This window comes from Vulpes lagopus, chromosome 8 (genome assembly GCF_018345385.1).
Source record: "Vulpes lagopus strain Blue_001 chromosome 8, ASM1834538v1, whole genome shotgun sequence".
Taxonomy (NCBI): domain Eukaryota; kingdom Metazoa; phylum Chordata; class Mammalia; order Carnivora; family Canidae; genus Vulpes; species Vulpes lagopus.
The window spans coordinates 14,139,513-14,160,728 of record NC_054831.1 but is presented as its reverse complement, the minus strand read 5'-3'; the positions used below and the strand labels follow the sequence as shown (position 1 = coordinate 14,160,728).

General features: G+C 46.0%; 1 long non-coding RNA gene across 1 annotated transcript; it reads left to right on the top strand.

Annotated features, from left to right (window-relative positions):
• The first annotated feature begins 3,682 nt into the window (after positions 1-3,682).
• On the top strand, positions 3,683-10,707 carry LOC121496681. The gene is made up of 3 exons (XR_005989309.1): positions 3,683-4,313; positions 7,754-7,808; positions 10,562-10,707. It is a non-coding gene; the product is annotated as an uncharacterized LOC121496681 (long non-coding RNA).
• The last annotated feature ends 10,509 nt before the right edge of the window (positions 10,708-21,216 follow it).

Below are 21,216 nucleotides of genomic sequence, written 5' to 3'. Positions count from 1 at the left end.
AAGAGTTAAAAATAGACCTGCCCTACGACCCAGCAATTGCACTGTTGGGGATTTACCCCAAAGATTCAGATGCAATGAAACGTCGGGACACCTGCACCCCGATGTTTCTATCAGCAATGGCCACAATAGCCAAACTGTGGAAGGAGCCTCAGTGTCCATCGAAAGATGAATGGATAAAGATGTGGTTTATGTATACAATGGAATATTACTCAGCAATTAGAAACGACAAATACCCACCATTTGCTTCAACGTGGATGGAACTGGAGGGTATTATGCTGAGTGAAATAAGTCAATCGGAGAAGGACAAACAGTGTATGTTCTCATTCATTTGGGGAATATGAATAATAGTGAAAGGGAATATAAAGGAAGGGAAAAGAAATGTTGGGAAATATCAGGAAGGGAGACAGAACATAAAGACTCCTAACTCGGGGAAACGAACTAGGGGTGGTGGAAGGGGAGGAGGGCGGGTGTTGGAGGGGAATGGGTGACGGGCACTGAGGTGGACACTTGACGGGATGAGCACTGGGTGTTTTTCTGTATGTTGGTAAATTAAACACCAATAAAAGTTAATTAAAAAGTAAAAAAAAAAAAAAAAAAAAAAAAAAAGCAATTGTGGAATAAAACCCACCCTATCACATGGATTAAATGCAACCTTGATCTTCATGATCAGTTTCTGCATTCTCCCACTATATTCCAAGTAATGATTTATATATATATATTTTTTTTTTTTCCAAGTAATGATTATTTTGAGGTCAGATCCACACAGGCGCACTTTGCCAAGATCGGAATGCACTACAAAGTCAGGTAGATCAAATTTTCTATTACCAATCTTCTCTTCCAGGATTTTCCAGAGATTCCTACACACCAATCAACAACTTCCCTGTGCAGTTTCTTTTCTCTTTTTTTCCCCCCTGTTCAGTTTAACTCTTACTCATAGAGAATTGGCAGGACATCCTGATACCCTAGGAAATCCCTACCTTACCCAGTTGAAACCACAGTACTTACCCCCCAGGCTCCAATCCATGTGTGAATATGACATCCTTCCAATGATTCAGCCCCAAATGGAAATACTTCACAACTCTCACATCAGTAGTTCATAGAGAGATGGATCATGGTTCAGGAAACACCATGAGTGACTGTGAACAATGTGTTAGGCAGGATACTTGAGCTGAAGATTAGTAGGCTCTAAAAAGGCATTTCAGGAGGAAGAGGACATAACAACCAAGAGAATAACCTTTTTTCTAAGAAAAAGGCATTCCTGACTCCTGCTCACCTTCCTTCTTGTCTGAGCTTCCTTACAAGGCAAGATCACTCTTAACACACTTGTGAGTGCTGAGACTATGCCTTTCAGGGCTGGAAATCAATATACCCCTTCTTGTGTCAAAACCATACACACTGGAAGGAATTCAACATGTGGAGATGAGTCCTCTGCGTTCTACTAAAATAGTGGGACACCTCCCAGACTCCTACACTGGATTGTATGGATGGAAGTTTCTGTGATGCGTCCTGCATAACCCACCACCCCAACCTGCAGGGACACAGGCAGGCTAAAGCATGTTTGTGTGTAATACTCATGCTGCATGACTGACCTCGGGGGCCCGCTTAGTAGACATTAGCTGGCCTCCTGGTCAGAACTGGCGCTTCTGGTCTGGACACTCAGGACTGTAGATCTTGTCTCACATCCCCTCCTGCTCCAGGCTGGGTTGGCCCCCCAGAATGCAATGCAGGAGGGGAGGCAAGCACACATGGCCTGGGCTCCTTGAAGATGTGAAGACATGTCAATGTGGAAATGCAGCTCATTCCATACTGCAGGAACACATGTTTAACCTCAGACCCCATCATTGGCCCCATAAATACAGCCCTGGTGGGGATGGTTGAGGGAGAGGTCTCACCTGAGGGGAGGATGTTACACCTGGGTGTGTGTCCAGGGGGCTTCCCCAGCTGATGAGGTTGGACTCTGTAAGCACTTAATGCAACTATGTCCTATTCTCCTTTACTGCTCACTACTGCCCTCATCTAGGTGCAGATCTCCCTTCTCTTCTTTGTTTCTATTCTATAGATTTTTGTAAGATCAAGGAAGTGGTTTCTCATCTTTGCAACAGAGTTTGGCTGCTGTGAATCTCTTCTTCAGAAGATACATGGATGATAAACTCCACCATGGACACCCAGTTTTGTTTTTCTGCTCATTTCTTCAGAAAGTTTTTGTATCCTAGTTAAAGCCACGTTACTTGGCAGCAGGGGTAAAGGATCTCCGGGTGAAGATGGGCAGATACTTGTTTTTCCTGTTCTGAGCTTCCCAGGGTCCCACTCCTGATTTGTCACCACTTCACCAAGAGCCCCTGCTCTTGGGAGACACATCTTTGTTCCATCTTGTCCTCTCCTACTGCCTGCAAACCCTGCTCCCATATATTGGGCCAGGCAAGAAGGTCAGTGGAAGCCGGCAGGATGCAGCCACTGGTACCCCTGCAGGGACACTGTGATCTGAATGCCCTAGGGTCAGCCCTTCTCTTCCCTCCCCTATGTCCAAAGATGACAGACCACACTGCAGACTCCTCAGCAAGAGCAACTTATCTGTCATGGTTTTAATCATAATGATCACAAGTATTTCATGCTTCTAAAACATCACAGTGAACTATCAGAAATTAGGAAGAATTCATTACTGGCCCTGGAAATCATGAAGGACGGCCACCTATGTAAACGGCTCCTCCTGACCCACTCCTGAGCAGATAGGTTTGTTACAACACCTCACCCTTCAACCCTGGCTGCGAAGGCATAAAGGGAGCAAGTCCTTAGTGGGAAACTGTTAGTTCACAGCCCACAACGTTAAAGTATCACCTTAAAAAAAAAAAAAAAAAATCTAGGGGAGCCCGGGTGGCTGAGCGGTTTAGCGCCACCTTCAGCCCAGGGTGTGATCCTGGAGTCCCAGGATCCAATCCCGCGTCGGGCTCCTTGCATGGAGCCTGCTTCTCCCTCTGCCTCTGTCTCTGTCTCTCTGTGTTTCTCATGAATAAATAAATAAAATATTAAAAAATAAATAAAAATTTTAAAAAATTAATCTATTATTAGACAAACCGGTTAAACAAAATTGTGACTGTTAATCCCAAAATAAAGGTCACTATCCTTAACAAATGCACATTGAAACAGTGCAAAATGGGGATCCCTGGGTGGCTCAGCGGTTTGGCGCCTGCCTTTGGCCCAGGGCGCGATCCTGGAGTCCCGGGATCGAGTCCCGCGTCGGGCGCCCTGCATGGAGCCTGCTTCTCCCTCCTCCTCTGCCTCTCTATCATAAATAAATATTAAAAAAAAAAAAAGAAACAGTGCAAAATGATGAACTTCCAAAGATTTCCTACAATAAGGAGCAGAAAGCTTCATAATCTAAGCACGACACAATAAACACAGAAGATTATAAAAACAAACTATGACGACTCTGATAGCTGCCCTTCGGTCACCGTCCTCCTGCTCCTCTGCGCTCCGGCCTCCGGGGTCTGCGTCCTTCACAGTCGGAGCGTGCTCCCCCGCCCCCACCTCCTCCCCACGTGCACACGGCCCGTCACCCCTCTTCACCCCACCACGTGCACACGGCCCGTCACCCCCTCTTCGCCCCTCCCCACGTGCACACGGCCCGTCACCCCCTTCGCCCCTCCCCCACGTGCACACGGCCCGTCACCCTCTTCGCCCCTCCCCCGCGTGCACACGGCCCGTCACCCCCTCTTCGCACGCACACACCCCGACCCTTCCCCGCCCCGCGGCCACCTCCAGGTTCCCACGGACGGAATCCAGATGGTCCCGGAGGAAGTTGCCGGCGGGACCGTAAGCACACCCCGGCAGGGACAGCCAGCCGCATGGCAACCGGGACGGAGGGCAGGAGGCGTCCGGGGAAGCGCCGGTCGTCCCCTCCCAGCGCCGGGCCTATGGGGAGGACCGGGCCGCACCCCCACCGCGAGCGCCGTCCTGCGCTCCAAGACCGAAGCCCGCGCTCACAGGCGGGAAGGGCGCTCTCGGAGAGCGCTTCCGGGTCACAGGTCGCGGGGAGGCGGGACCTGAGGAGGGCGGGCCAGTGTGAGCGGACGCAGCACGTCCTTCCGCCAGGCCGCGACGCTTCCGGTCTGTCCTAGTCCTCGAGGAGTCCGCGGGGGGGCGCGGGGCGGCGTGCGTTCTGCGGGTCCTTCGGAGCCTTGCGGGTTACCGCCGAGAGGAACAAGCGTCGTAAGCCCCGAGATGTTTCCTTCCCAGCCTTGGAAAGGGCTTCTGGGACAAAAAGCTTTTTCAGGGGCGCCTGGGAGCTCAGGGTGAAGCGGCTGCCTTCCGCTCAGGTCAGGATCCCGGGGTCCTGAGGTCCTGGGGTCGAGTCAGGTCGGGATCCCGGGGTCCTGGGGTCGAGCCCCACATGGGTGGGGGGGTCCCTTGTTGGCGGGGAGCCTGCTTCTCTCTCTGCCGCCTCCCCCTACACCCCGCCTGGTGGTCACTCTCGCTGGCTCATGCTCTCTTAAAAAAATAACTTAAAATATTTTTTTTTTAACTTTTTCTTGGTTTCGGCTTAGGTGGCCGACGACCGCGAGGCCGGGGAGGGCGGTGGGCGCACCAGGGTCACGGAGCCGGGGGAGCAGGTGGGCTGCAGAGGCCGGGGACCAGGGCCTGGCAGTCGCCACACTAGGCCAGGGCGGGGACTCCGCAGAGCCTGACTGGCTTCTGGCCCGCGACTACGCAGGGGTTAGAGACGCCGTCCTGGGCTCTGCACCTATAGTCCTCTTTCCATTTAGTTCATTCCGTTCAGAAGGTGTAGAGATGATTAATGAATTCTGATGTCTTTGGGTTAAATGAGGGTGGCATTCCATAATTAGTTTTTCAATATTTCCAGGCATATTTGTTATGGATGTCTATTATTTTACATGAACATTTGAAAAATAATAAAACTCCATTTTCGACTTTCAGAGGCCTCAGTAATACCTTTACCAGGTTTTTTTTTTTTTTTTTTTTTTTTAAGATTTTATTAATTAGGGCAGCCCGGGTGTCTCAGCGGTTTAGCGCCTCCTTCAGCCCAGGGCCTGATCCTGGAGACCTGGGATCGAGTCCCACATCAGGCACTCTGCATGGAGCCTGCTTCTCCCTCTACTTGTGTCTCTGTCTCTGTGTCTCCCATGAATAAATAAATAAAATCTTTAAAAAAAAAGATTTTATTAATTATTTGACAGAGCTCTAGCAGCACAGAGAGAGGAGCAAAAAGAGGGAGAAACAGGCTCTCCACTGAGCTGGGAGCCCATCCCAGGACCCCAGGAGCTCACAAAGACAGATGCTTCACCAATTGAGCCACCAGGTGCTCCCCTATTTACTTTAAAAATTCTTAAGTTTTTGCTGCTGGATTTTGGCAAGATCAAATCCCAGTCATTCATGCTGCTTAATTTTTTTTTTTTTTTAAGATTTACTCACTTACTTACTTGAGAGAGTGCAGTTGTGCAGGGGTGGGGGTCCAGAGGGAAGAGGAGGACTCAAACTCCCCACTGAGCACTAGAGCCCCACCTCATGCCCGAAACCAAGAGTTGAATGCTTCACTAACTGTTCCACCCAGGTGCCCATCATGCTTCAATTTCATAGAGTGTCTCTAAATCTGAGCAGTATTCTGACATTCCCATAAGTAATACCAGTTTCTCCCAACTTTTGAGTATTTTTTACATTTTTAAATATATTGGGTTTAAATTTGTAGAAAATAACTCTCTTAAGCAAAGGAACAGAAACTAGTAGGACTGAAAAAGTGGAGGAGAAATCATCTCCACTGCTGCTCCAGGTGTGAGTTCCCTTCTACTCAGACTTGCAGTAAAGTAGGTGCAGATAAAGGAGCGAGTTCTGCGCATTACTTGATGGTCAAGGAATCCAGGTTTCCAAAACCTCCAATTTAAGTTTCCTTCCCACTTTTCATTGGAGTCCAGCGATAAGACTTCTGTCTGTGTAAACTCTCCAGCCTCCAACCACCTTCTCCCTCACATCTCCTGTGTTTGTATTTATACACAGTGTGTGTCTGAGGTAGAAGGGACCTCCCCTTGGCTCTGAGTGTCTGTTTACCTCACTGGAGTTAGAGCCAATAGAAACAGGCCAGTAAAAGGAAATGACAGGGCACTGAAGCATAATTCATTTGCTTTTCTTTCCTGCTATTACAATTAAAAAAGGATTTCCAGGCATTCGTTTGAAGAGCCCCCTGATAAATAAGTATTCCTATTTTCAGGAAAACTTCACCCCTACCTAAGCACAGTAGTGCTCAGATGGCCTCGATGAAGAGGTGGCCTCTCTAAAATGCAATGCAGACACAAAAATGAAAAACAATGCAGTACACAGAAGGGACCCTATGTCCACTTCAGTCCCTGAGGGGTAAGAATTCCTCCTTGTTAGGATTCTGGTGTCCTCTCATCTTAGGGAACCTCTCATCTCCAGCTTGAGAGGAGAAATCTGTTGAGAACTTGCTGCACGTCAGTTCATAGGTTTGGTTAGGATGGTACAGAAAGGAAGCTCCCATTCCCCGTCGTGAGGACAGGAGCACATGGCGTAGAAGGCCCTGGGGTAGCACCCATGTTACTTTTCAGTACTAAACTCATCTCTCCAAGCTGTGTCTTGAGCACGTGCACAGGTCCTCCCAAATCACTGCATGGGAAGTGAACAAAACACAACAATCCTCGGTGAGTATGTGAGCAAAATCCATTGGCCAATGGCCCTCATATCTAGACGTAGACACACCCTTAGAGGCCCTGGCCTCACGGGTGACCTCAGTCCTATCTACGGGCAGACCTCTCTGCCCCAGGCAGCACAGAGTCACCCCTGAACCCAGACGCTGTGGCTGTGCATGGGGTCCACAGCACCTGGCACACAGCACATCCTGGCAAACCTGAGAGCACACAGTACATGCCCAAGCAAGCTTGCTCCAATGAATGCATGTGTGTTTCTCAAATACTGCCTTGCTCAGACACTATTGACCTCAGTTTAATGAGAACCAGTGAAAGAGGTAACCACAGGGGGAGTCAAAGGGGATCCCGGTTGTACTGAGAACTGATGGCTGACTGTGAGGCACTAGTGTGTGCTGTGCTCACCCCCATAGGGCATGTGAGGAGCATCTGGGGGCGCCCACGTGAGCACCACCAGTGATTTTGAATGTGAACATTCATGGTTCCATCCCAAACAGCTTGAAACAAAATCTCGTGTCAAGCCCTGGATCTCCAAAACATCTGTAAGCAGGGAAAGGTTTAAGAGCAATATTTAGCTAAATGGTTCTCAATACTGATTTCCTACTGGGGTCACCTGGAGCATTGTAAGAAACACAGTCATCCTGGACATCATTTCAAGTGTTTGGAGTGGAGCCGTGCATCATACTGTTCTAACAATGCCTTCTTGCCTCCTAACCCTCTGATCCCTGTTTGCATTTCAAACATGTAGCTTGCTGCTCGCTTTCCACCCCAGAACTCAAATTGCTATTTATGTATGACCCTAAGAGTCTTTAACTCCTGTGGTTGCTGAAAGATTCCAGAAAGGAGAGCAATTTTCTGTACTTCTCCAGACTGTTTCAATATTGCCAGAAATGAAGAGCTATGCTAGAATAATGAGGCAAGATGCAGAACAGGAGCCCAGGCCTTGTCCTACACAGAAACAGCCTGTGACCCAAGTGACACAGAGACCAGATCATTTCATGGGCTATGGAGGATCGGAGGACTGGTCCAACCTTGGGTTTCTTTCCTTTCCCGGTGTTTGTCATGGACCTTTTCTTGCTCTACAGGAGATGCCCTGCACTTAGGGACAAAATCCTGTTGAAAGAAAGAAGCACCGATGAGGTGAGTACTAGACAGGGAGGAAGGAGACCTTATTTGCTCTTCAGAAGGAAATCCTTCCCTTATGGAGCCATACAACTTTTGTGGATGCTAGTGACAGTTTTTCCAAAGTTAGAAAATGTAGACAGCATGAGCATCCTGTGATCTCTTCACCAAGAACTCCGAGGTTCTCAAGTTCTGCTGCCCATTACCACCACCTGGACACGGTGTGGCTCAAGGCACAGGCCTCAAAACAAAGAACAGCAGGTAATTGGTATCTTTAAGGTAGGGCCTAGATAATAAAAACTGTAAATCTCAACAACTGATTCCAATGTGAGAAAAACAGAGGATCAGTCTGTTTGCAGTACTTTCCACAATTTAATATACATAAGATCCACTTAGGAACAGCGTCTATGGTCAGCCCCCTTGGCCCAGCGGTTTAGCGCCGCCTTTGGCCCAGGGTGTGCTCCTGGAGACCCGGGATCGGGTCCCATGTCAGGCTCCCAGCATGGAGCCTGCTTCTCCCTCTGCCTATGTCTTTGCCTCTCTCTCTCTCTGTATCTGTCATGAATGAATAAATAAAATCTTTAAAAAAAAAAAAAAAAGGAACAGCATTTATATGCATATCTTGATGCGCTGGGGCTGAGTTGTGCCTAAGATTTGTGTTGGGTTTTTTTTTTTTAAGATTTTATTTATTCATGAGAAACCCTCAGAGAGAGAGGCAAAGACACAGGCAGAGGGAGAAGCAGGCTCCATGCAGGGAGCCTGATGTGGGATCAGTCCCAGGTCTCCAGGATCACGTCCTGGGCCGAAGGTGGCGCTAAACCACTGAGCCACCCGGGCTGCCCAAGATTCGGGTTTTTAATAAGATACGGGTCCTGGGACGCCTGGCTGGCTCAGCGGTTGTGCATCTGCCTTTGGCTCAGGGCATGATCCTGGAGTCCTGGGATCAAGTCCCTTATCAGGCTTCCCTGGAGGGAGCCTGCTTCTCCCTCTGCCTGTATCTCTGCCTCTCTCTGTGTGTCTCTCATGAATAAATAAATTCTTTTTTAAAAAATTAAATAAATAAGGTACAGATCATACCAACCTCCTTTTTATTCCCAGATAAACTTTGATGAATAAAAATAATTTACAGGGGATCCCTGGGTGGCGCAGTGGTTTGGCGCTTGCCTTTGGCCCAGGGCGCGATCCTGGAGACCTGGGATCGAATCCCACATCAGGCTCCCGGTGCATGGAGCCTGCTTCTCCCTCTGCCTATGTCTCTGCCTCTCTCTCTCTCTCTCTGTGACTATCATAAATAAATAAAAATTAAAAAAAAATTAAAAAAAAAATAATTTACAAAATGTCTTCAATGCTTAAAAGTTAAGATACCTGCATAATAAGTCAAATTTGGAAGAATTTTATTAATAATGAAATAATTTTTTAAAAAGACATACTTACAACAGCATCTGGGTGGCTCAGTTGGTGAAGCATCTGCCTTCAGCTCAGGTCATGATCCCTGGGTCCTGGGATCAAGCCCCATGTGGGGCTCCCAGCTCAGTGGAGAGTCTGCTTCTCTCTCTGCCTCTCCTCCCTGCTCGAGCTCTCTCTCTCTCAAATAAATAAATAAATAAAATCTTTAAAAAAAAAAAAAAAGCCAAAATATACAGGACAATAGATTATTCCCCATGATGATTTTCACTGAAACACTTCAACAGAGTCAAAAACTCTTATCTCTGGAGAGGACACTTTAAAAACTACACACCAGGGATGCCTGGATGGCTCAGTGGTTGAGCGTCCACCTTTGGCTCAGGGTGTGATCCCAGAGCTCCCAGGATCGAGTCCCACATCGGGCTTCCTGCGTGGAACCTGCTTCTTCCTCTGCCTGTGTCCCTGCCTCTCTATCTCTCTGTCTCTCATGAATAAATAAATTAATAAAATCTTTTTTTAATAAATTAAATAAATTAAAAATAAAACTAAATAAAAACTACACACCACATAGGTGGGTCCTTTCACGGATTTTATCAAAATTTAATCATTTGCAGACCAAATGCAGATTAATAGTATTCTATTTAGATTATAGTTTAAAACCTACTCACACAACTTGACTCATTTTTTAACAAAACTAATTAAAAATAGTTCATATTCCAGTTTAATAAGTTCCTTTCTTTTTTAAGATTTTATTTATTTAGGGATCCCTGGGTGGCGCAGCGGTTTAGCGCCTGCCTTTGGCCCAGGGTGCAATCCTGGAGACCCGGGATCAAATCCCACGTCGGGCTCCTGGTGCATGGAGCCTGCTTCTCCCTCTGCCTTTGTCTCTGCCTCTCTCTCTCTCTCTCTGTGTGACTATCATAAATAAATAAAAATTATAGAATAACTTAAATCTTTAATGAATTCATAAGAAATTTTTAAAAATAGATTTTATTTATTTATTCATGAGAGACATAGGCAGAGGAAGAAGCAGGGTCCTCCCAGGAAGCCTGATGCGGGATGTGATCCCCGGACCAGGATTACACTGAGCCAAAGGCAGATGCTCAACTACCAAGGCACACAAGCGTCCCAATAAGTTCCATTTTATTTTTTTTAAATTTTTTTTAATTTATTATTTATGATAGTCGCACAGAGAGAGAGAGAGAGGCAGAGACACAGGCAGAGGGAGAAGCAGGCTCCATGCACCAGGAGCCCGATGTGGGATTCGATCCCGGGTCTCCAGGATCGTGCCCTGGGCCAAAGGCAGGCGCCAAACCGCTGCGTCACCCAGGGATCCCCAATAAGTTCCATTTTAAATACAATTTCAGGAGCACCTGGGTGACTTGGTGGTTGAGCGTCTGCCTTCGGCTCAGGTCGTGATCTGGGGACCTGTGATCCAGTTCCACATGGACTCCCTGCAGGGAGCCTGCTTCTCCATCTGCCTGTGTCTCTGCCTCTCTCTCTGTGTGTGTCATTCATGAATAAATAAAATCTTTTTTAAAATACAATTTCAGTTTATATAACTAAATATGTGGTGTCTGCATGTGTCCCCGAAGTGCTGTCTGGGATTCCAGCATCTGCACACATGCCAAGCTGGAGAAGCACTGCAGAACCAGAAACAGCTGCCTCCTACATCTTTGTCCTTGTCGATGCAGCCATAACCTCCAAGTCACATGAGACAAGGATGCATTCACATCCTGCAAGGGGTCTCCCTCCCAGTCATTCTTCTCAGGGAAGGAGACCAGAGGTCTTCACAGAGGACACTAAAGGGGACATAGGACAGCATCTGGAAAAACTGAGGCGTCTGAAATTGAGGTGTATGCTTCTCAGGCGGATGGAATGAGAGCTGCTATGAATCTGGAGCTTCATCAACCGCCGTCTACTGTGCTGAAGACCATTCTGAAGGATTGGCCTAGAACATGGCTGGATGGTGAAAGATGAGAACCAGTGCAGGTGTAGACGGCATTCAGATGAGGTCTGCTCAGAACCTCAGCTGCCATCTTCCTGGTCATGTGGGGTTTTCCTTTGGTCCAAGTCCAGTTGTAATGGACAGAAAGTGGAGAGTTGGAACAGTGTCCAAATCAGGTCTCTGAGGCTCTCCTGGATGATCTAGAAGGGAAGGAGTCTCAGTTTACTTGGGGGCTTATGGGGAGTCCAGATGGACATCTGGTCAGATCTTTTGCCCGATACCTTGAGGCTGAGCTTAGAATCCTGGCCCAGTGTCCACGCAACAGGCCATGAGTTCAGGTTTGAGTTTACATCATGACACTAGATTTGTGCCTGATGGATTAGGACATGGCCCAGTCCACGTGTTTTAGAGGCAGCCCAGGGAACATCATGGGAACAGACTTCAGGCCCGTTGTCTGCCAAGGTGATAATGAGGGCAGGGTCTGGGCCACAGTGCCTGGACAGTGTCATTGTGTCAGTGACAGCCATTTCCTATCTTCTCTCCAGTCCATGAAGTGAGGTAAAGCTCACTTCAGGTCTTTCAATGGGAGACCCTATAGAGCAGATGGTTCTCATAGGTTTCTTTCCCAGCAGCTGACTTGTGAGAATAGGGTTCAGGGTAGATGTCTTCTTGGTTCTGTAGATAAGCATAGGTTTGTCTGGATGCTGTGGGAGGGCACACCACACACACACACACACACACACACACACACCATACACACCTATGTATATACACATATAGCTGACCCTTGAACAACACAACTTTAAATTGTGTGTGCCCACTTCTGCATGCCTTTTTTTCAATACAGTAGGATACAGGAAAATTTTAAGATTTTATTTATTCATGGAAGATATAGAGAAAGAGGCAGAGACACAAGCAAAGGGAGAAGCGGGCTCCCTGCAGGGAGCCCAATACAGCAGGACTTAATCCCAGGACCATGGGATCAGGACCTGAGGTGAAGGCATATACTCAACCACTGAGCTTCCCAGGCAGTCCTTCCCCCTTATGTTTTCTTAATATCAACTCTTTTCTCTAGCTTATTTCATTGTAAAAATACAGTACAAATATGTGATATTGATTATGTTATCAGTAAGGTTTCCAAGCAACACAAGGCCATTAGTAGTTCAGTTTTGGGGGGAGTCAAAAGTTATACTTGGATTTCCAGCTGGTGATATAAGTGTTAATTAACTTGACTGAGAATTCACCACAATGTATATGTACATATATGTACATCAAATCATCATGTATGGGGATGCCTGGGTGGCTAGTGGTTGAGCGTCTGCCTTCAGCTCAGGGTGTGATCCAGGTCCAGGGATCAAGTCCCGAAAACAGGCTCCTTGGGAGGAGCCTGCTTCTCCCTCCACCTATGTCTCTCCCTCTCTCTTTGTGTCTCTCATGAATAAATAAATAGAATCTTAAAAAAAAAATCATTATGTATACTTTAAATATATTCCACTGCAATTTATTAATTATAACACAACAAAGCTGAAAAAAGTAAAAAGTTTATTTAAAGTGTTAAAATATATATGAATATTATGTATACATAAATACATTACATATACATGTATACCCACAGAACTACAAGCAACATTAAGACAATGCAGAGATCATCTTAGGAGTGAAAGGCTAAATCAGTACTTCTTTTTTGAATCAATACTTTTTAAGTGAATATAATTCAGCATATTATCACAACAGTGAAAACTCTCAAGAGATGCAGGGAAACAACAAATTTCAATATCCAGTCATTGTGCACACTCCAAAGATACCAGTAAGGGAAGGGAATTCCTTTAATCTGATAAAATGCATCTGCAAAAAACAAACAAAAACCCTAGAGCTAAAAGGATACTTAGTGGTGAAAAGGGAAAAAAAAAAAAAAAAAGCTTTCCATCCAAGATCTGGAACTTGTCAAGGATGTACCTTCTCACCACACATTTCAGGGCACCCTGGGCTCAGGCCTGGGAAGAAGCAGCAGGCTATGAGTGGGGGGCCATGAGCAGAGGCTGGGAGCAGGCGGGGGGCTGGTTATGGGCCGACTGTCCCTCACGGTTCCAAAGCCCTTGCAGCATCTGATCAGTGTCTGCAGGCTCACAGAGCATCTCCAACGTCACTGCTTTGGTCTGCTCTCCATTTCTGTTCCTCAGCTTGTTCATTGCTGGTATTACTATCAACTTTTACCCTTCTTTATTTTTATATTGCTTTTTTCTACGTCATTCTCTTATACTTTTGTCTTTGCTATTTCCTTACTTCTGTATGCTTCCTGAAGGAAACAAAGGTGACGGATTTCATCTTTCTTCTATTCTAATGTGTCCACAGAAGTCTATAATTTTACGTAAGACATTGATTTAGTTGGGTCCGATGGTTCTCTCTTGTCTTCTCAAACCCTGTGCCCCCCAGCCATGTCTGTCTCCAGCATCATCATGCCATGTTTTCCTCTGTATATTTCCAACGCCTGTGCCCACAACCCATGTCTGTCGTCACGTGTTTCCAGTCACTCTGCCAGTTCTCACCGGTTCTCAGAAGTCTATGTTCTTTCTGCCTACATCCTATGCCAGCACAGGGCTCATCATCCCTTCCGACAACCACATCATGGACCTCATTTCGCCATCTCCCCATGTGCACACCCCATGGCAGTTCGTGGGTTTCTGCTGCCAGGAGCTCACTGGCCTTGGGGAGAGAGACTCAGCTGCCAGGTGTCAGAGCAGCAGACAAAGCATCAAATCAAAAATGAAAGCTTTGATCCTATAATCACTCATATGATGGCACAAGCAAGAGCCTTTGCCACATAAGTCCTGGCTCCCCCTGTTCAATTCCCCATCCCAGGCAGTGTCGTACAGATCACAGATCAGGTGAACACAAGCATAGCGTTGGTCTCACTGTTTAGGAAACCCCAAACAAAGGTTATGGCTTCATTTATTTATTCATAGGAGATAGAGAGAAGTGGCAGAGACACAGGCAAAGGGAGAAGCATTTTCAGAGACTGGGCTGGAGAGAGACTGAGAAGTGCTAGGGGCACAGTACTCAGTACCATGTCAGAGTTGGAAAAGTGTCTTCCAGGTTTTCCCTTCTCTTCCTATAAGGGGGTCTCAGCAGAAGCATCTGCGGAGGACCTCATCTCAAGATTCAGATGAAGATAAGCGTGTGTTTCAGGAAATGTTGTCCTTCCCTGAGGTTTCTTATGCTGAAATCCAATTGCCTGCTAAGCCTCCAATTCCTGAGTGGCACCATCATTTTATTATGGATGGAGAAATGGGATTCCACAGGAATGTTAGGAGCATTTGTCAACAGTTCAGAATGGACACAAGAACGTAATGTCAAATATTGGCATCAGAAATAGAGACCAAAAAAAAAGAAATAGAGACAAATCTTTGCAATTCAGTGTTAATTAATATATAAATGTAGAATATATATGTGTCTGTGTGTATCCATAGTAGGGATAAATATCTATACTTGATACAGGTATACATATAGCTTATCACTTACCTCCACAGAGATGAGATTCTAAATTGAACAATGTAAGAGAAACAAGTAAAAGAGAGGCTCGACAGCCAAGTCTTTCAGAGTCTACCTTAATTGGAGTGATCCACGTGGAAACCATCAGCCACGGAACAAGAAAGCACAGCATCACTTCATCACTTCTACATTATTACTGACGTTTAAAAAATGAGGAAATAGGGCAGCCTGGGTGGATCAGAGGTTTAGTGCCACCTTCAGTCCGGGGCCTGATCCTGGAGACCCGGGTTCGAGTCCCATGTTGGGCTCCCTGCATGGACCCTGCTTCTCTCTCTGCCTGCGTCTCTGCCTCTGTGTGTGTGTGTGTGTGTGTCTCATGAATAAATAAATAAAATCTTTGTAAAAAAAATAAACACTGGACAAATTTATAATGCAGAACAATCTAGAAAGTGACTGGCCTGCAATCTTCACAACTGCTAAGGTTGTGAAAGTCAAGAAAAGGCTGTGGACCTATTTCAAATTAAAGATGTCGGAGGAGACTTGACCCTTACGATCAGATTCTGTGACTGTGCAGAACAAGACTGGGACGGCTGACCACACCTGAAGAGGGCCTGAGGAGTAGAAGGTGCTAACCCAGTACAGGGAATGCGCTGAGTTTGATGCTTATACCCATTTACACAGAAGAACATCCTAGTTTTTACTAATGATACATCCTAATTCCTTGAAGCTGAGTATGTTACCTGACCTGACTGAAGAGATTACAGATGTGATTAATATTTTGAGATGGGAGACTGTAGGGAATTTTATTCAGGTAGATCCTTACACAGGAAAGAGGGAAGCAGGAGAGTCACAGGCACAGAAGATGTGATGATGGAGGCAGAGGTTGGAGTGGTGTGACTCCTGGAAGGGATATGTGAGCCAGAGATGTAGGCAACCTCCAGAAGCCAGGAAAGAAAACAGATCCTCTCCTGGAGCCTTCAGAAAGAACGCAGCCCCACTGACACTGTGATTTTAGTCCATTAACATTCATGTTGGTTTTACCGTTCTTATTCCAGAACAGAAAGAGGATGAATCTGTGTTCTTGTAAGCCAAATATATGTAAAGGGGGCGGAGGAATTAACAAAAGGAAACACACACACAAAAGCTAGGTTCATACAGTCCAAGAGAGAAGCTCCATTAATGAATTATTTCATTAATGGATAGTATTGCTTTATTCAATCTTTTCCAGTGGTTTTATAAACACTGAATATAAGGCTGATAATAGATCTTCCCATAGATTGGCCCATATAATACCTGTCAGACAAATTGGACATATGCAAAGAAATGTTAAAGTATTGCACAAAATATAAGTAAATATTCATCAACTTAAGAAATATTATACCATGATCAAGTGACATTTATGTCAGGATGCAAGTGTGATTCAGATTGAGGATATCCATTAAGACAATCATATCAATAGGGATCCCTGGGTGGCGCAGTGGTTTGGTGCCTGCCTTTGGCCCAGGACGTGATCTGGAGACCCGGGATCGAATCCCACGTCAGGCTCCCGGTGCATGGAGCCTGCTTCTCCCTCTGCCTGTGTCTCTGCCTCTCTCTCTCTCTCTGTGTGACTATCATAAGTAAATAAAAATTTTTAAAAAAGACAATCATATCAATAGAAATGCGAAAATTATGTGTTCATGTTTAATGTAGGGTAACTGCTAAAACAGGAAATAAGTGAAAAAAGAAATCACCAGGAAGATAAAAATATATGAAAATAAGAGAATTCACAATGGAGAAGCTATTTTATGAAAAATCATCAGAAATTCTTAATAGATCAAGTAAGGTCTGCTGGTATGTCAATTGACCTCCTTTAAAAGGACATGTATTGCTACCAAAATTTCAAAAGTAGTAAGGGACACCTGGGTGGCTGTCAGTGAAGCATCTGCTTTCAGCTCAGACCATGATCTCAGGGTCCTGGGAGTGAGCCCCACATATGGCTCCCTGCTCAGCAGGGCGTCTGCTTCTCCTCTCCTGCTGCTCCCCACTTGTGCACACTCGCTCTCTCTCTCTCTCTCTCTCTCTCTCTCCAATAAATAAAATATTTTAAAAAGTTCGTTCTCAGGTTTCAGCACCAAAAAAAAAAGAAAAGAAAAAAATCTTAAAAAAAAAAAAAACAAAAAGTCACTGCAGATGTCTTCCTGCAGTTGGAAGTAATCCTCCCAAACCATGGGACTGTATTATAACAGCTTTCTTGCCTGTAAAAAAAAAAAAGCAGCCAAGTTTGGGAATTCTGTCGGCCAACACCCCATCAACTTGTTTTTACTCCCTAGTGGTGTCTCTCCCCAAGATCATCAGTGTCCACACTAAACAGGTGCTTCAGGTGTGAAAATGCCTGGGGACGTCACCGTTCACAGTAAGGGCTTTTACCCATGTAGAATCCTAGTGCTTATATTCCCTTCTGGTCCCGCAACCCCCTAAACTTTCACAAATACACCTTTGAAGTGAATATTTATTTCCTACTATTATCTCACCTCTACTCACCATGACTTACCAGGAAGCAAAGCCCCAATATTTTGCTTGCACAAAGTTCCATCTTATTTCTCCTAAGCCCAGAAAGGCTTCACTTTTCTTCTGGGTCTCAATCTCCCTCCCTGCTAATGTTCAATTGCCCCAGGAGAAAATCTAATGTGGATGAGGCATCATATTCCTGTGGACTCCCCTAGACCCATCCATTGTGCCTTAAAAATTCCTGTTTAAGGGATCCCTGGGTGGCGCAGTGGTTTAGCGCCTGCCTTTGGCCCAGGGCGTGATCCTGGAGACCCGGGGATCAAATCCCACGTCGGGCTCCCGGTGCATGGAGCCTGCTTCTCTGTGTGTGTGTGTGTGTGTGTGACTATCATAAATAAATAAATAATTTTAAAAAATTCCTGTTTAAACAGCCTACAGGGACGCCTGAGTGCTCAGTAATTGAGCGTCTGCCTTCAGCTCAGGGTGTGATCCTGAGCTCCTGGGATCAAGTACCCCCACCACCCTGCATTGAGCTCCCCGCAGGGAGCCTGCTTCTCCCTCTGCCTATGTCTCTACCGCTGGTTCTGCTCTTTGGGTTGCTCATGAATAAATAAAATCTTAAAATATATATATATATATACATATATATATATATATTTTTTTTTTTAAAAATAGCCTACATACTGATGTCTCCAAAGACATCTTTTACTTCAAAGATTTGTGTTCTTAACCAGGTTTTGCTGTTGCTTTTTATGGGTTGGATCAACAAAATCTACTCACTCATGGCAGGAACTTCAATTCTTTTACTTCACATATCTTCAAGCAAAGAATGCTTTAATATTTTTATGTATGAAACATTTATATCCCAAGTTTTAAGAGAAACAGGACTGCTCTGAGGACAAATCCTCCTGACAATTTGGAGTCATACTGAATCCTTAGTGCATTCTCAGGGGACCCTGATTACATTTTCTGGATTTTTTCTATGAATCTTTTTGCTGATATGTTTGTATCAAACACCTAGTGTGCAGATCCTTAGCTCCCTGTATCCTACACCATCTGCCAAGAATAAGCACTGCCAAGCACTGATGGGAGGTCCACGCACATCCTATCCCTGTGCCACAAGCCTCTCCCCTCCATGCATGGAGTTTTCATGTTGATGTCAAACTGGGAAATGCCTCATGATCCAAACACACATGCACAGCCAGAGTCCCTCTATACAAGGACCACATGTCTGCATCACCAATTCTGTGTGGCTGCAGAGTATACAGTAATATGATCTGCATAGTTGTTTCCCTGGTTTTTCTGGGTTCTTTTGTATAATTTTTTTTACTGGAGTTTGATTTGCCAACATATAGTCTAACACCCAGTGCTCATCCCATCAAGTGCCCCCCCTCAGTGCCCATCACCCAGTCACCTTTCCCTGGTTTTTCTGACTTTGAGGGTGTTGGCCATTATATGGTCAGGGCAGAAGGTCAACGTGTGATCATCAGAACTCGTATGTCACCCGAGAGAATGCATGTTCAGTGTGCCGTGTTTGCTGTGGATGAGTGTGTGTGATGACATGTTTCAGAGGGTGCAGCAGGTGAAAAGCAAGTCATCCCTGGCACCACTGCACCACTGCAGTCAAGGTCCACAGAGGACTCCCGCTGGGGAGCCTAGAAAAAGTGAAGCCAACATGGTGGAGTCAGCCCTTTGAGACTTGCAGGGACTCTGGAGAAGGGAAGGCCAGATCCTGACCAGCGAGAAACTATGATCCAGGGTCTAAACAGCCCAGAGAGGTGGGAGCTGTGGGCACCAGTTTGGAGAGAACACTGTGGGGCTGAGATACTGAAATATGCAGTGGAAATCCTGTAAGTTTGGGGGTTATGTCTTGAGGGTCTTCTAAGGTAAATGATCATGGGGACAGCAGTTTGAATGCCTCTAAGGGATCAGCAATGGGTGTCCCTCAAGGTCAGTCACCAAACAGGTAAGGGATAAAAACAAACATCCTTACGTGGTTTGGTTTCAGGAGCACCGTTTACCCCAGTGGACACCACATTCCGCCGATGGGAGAGTGCCGTGCACTCAACAGTCACTGCTCATAGAGAGCACCAGGCAAAATCCCTGCAGTAATCAAAATTTGCTATAGGAGTGTGTGGGTGCCACTATCAGTTAAATGTCTGGTTCTTGGTTTTGGCTCAGGTCATCATCTCAGGGTCCTGGGACTCAGCCCCTGCATCGGACTCTGCACTCAGTGGTCCGCCTGTGCCTCTCCCTGCCCCTCCCCCTGGTCGGTCACATGATCCCTCTCTAAAATCAGTAAAATCTTAAAAAGAAAAAAAAAAAAGTAATAATCTCCCCAAATTTAAAAGACCCGTCGTCACTGCCAGCCTAAGAGACCTGACCAACAACTCCTAAGGACATGAATTTTAGAAAATCGTCACTTAGGAAATACATGAGAAAACGTTCCATTTACATCATAGATCCTATTGGAAAACAATTTTCCAGGCAGCCCCGGTGGCACAGCGGTTTAGCACCGCCTGCAGCCCAGGGTGTGATCCTGGAGGCCTGGGATCGAGTCCCACGTCAGGCTCCATGCAGGGAGCCTGCTTCTCCCTCTGCCCGTGTCTCTGCCTCCCTTGCTCTTTCTCTGTCTCTCATGAATAAATAAAATTTTAAAAAACAAAACAAAAACAGCTTTCCAAGTTTGATCAGGGCCAGAACAAGTGTCTACTCTCCCTAGGACCCTTCTTGCCATTTGGAATGGTCAGCTCTATGTCTACTAACATATAGTGGAGTAGCTACACTCTGCAATGACTCTAAAAGATAAAACAATTAGAAAAATTGGGAAATATGACTGTAAATGAAGGGACTATGTATGCAGAAAGCCCAACTATATTTAAACAAATATAGAGGGATGCTTAGAGTGATGTCTGGGTGGCTCAGGTTGTGATCCTGGGGTCCTGGGACTGAGTCCCACATCAGACTCCCTGCAAGGAACCTGCTTCTCTCAGCTTGGGTCTCTGCCTCTCTCATGAATAAAATCTTTAAAAAATAAACAGAAAAAAAAGCTGATAAATAGCTATTAAATGTATCGCAGAGAATTCAAGGTCATGTAACTCAATTATACTTGTTAGCAATTAGTCAATGTAATTAAAATATAAGCATTTACAAAAGCATAAAGGTGTAAAATCTGAAGATGACTGTAATTAAGTTGTTTGAGCTTCTATGGACTTGGGCCACTTTCTCCTCTACTGGGTGCTAGCACCTCAGAAATGTGAGATCGTGGGTCTTGTTGCTGCTCAACTTTACTATAATGGACCCCAAAGTCCTTGTTGCCTCTTCACAAAGCAACAGCCTCTGGCCTAAACTCTCATCTAGGGAAGTCCTCTCCTTTCTGCTCACATCACTCCTCCCCAACCTGGCACCCAAGGAGGTGGATCTGGCGACTTTTCCGCCTCTCAGAATCCTACTGTTGAGGTTTCCTGGGAGTGTGCTCTTCCTGGTTTACTTGCCTCAAACTGCCTTGGCCCTTTTCTCTTGGCCCCTTTATTTCCATGCTCTCACCTTCATTTCCTCAACTGGTCCTGCTGGGAACAAACATCAGCCTTCCTTCACCCATCCCCACCCCTCCACTCTCCCCTGAACTCAACACCAGCACTTGTTCTCTGCAGGGCAGCAGTTCCTGATATCCTTCCTCCCCCCAACCATCAGGTCCCAGTACCCATGAGGTCTGCACTTGGTCCCTAGAGCCCCCTTTCAGCTGTTATTGTCCAGGGATCCTCTCCTTCCCCGCCTCAAATCCCTGACCATCATTTTGTCCCTCTGTGGCCTTGACCCCATGGGCGGGGGAAGAGGGGTGGTGGTGGTGGTGGTCAGAGCCAAGAATCTAGAAGGGTAGAGAGATGATCTCCACGTTTCGTGGGTGATACGTGATGGGCCTTCTGTGGCAGGCACAGCATGAGCAGACTCTCTGGAGCTACAAACAAGTCCCTGAAACTGCTGGAGATTCCAGCACCCAGGTCAGCTCCTCCAGAACTCACACTGTAGTGCAGGGCCAAGAGAGGAAGGCAAATATTCTTGTCCACTCTGCCACCCTGAAAACAAGCACTGCAA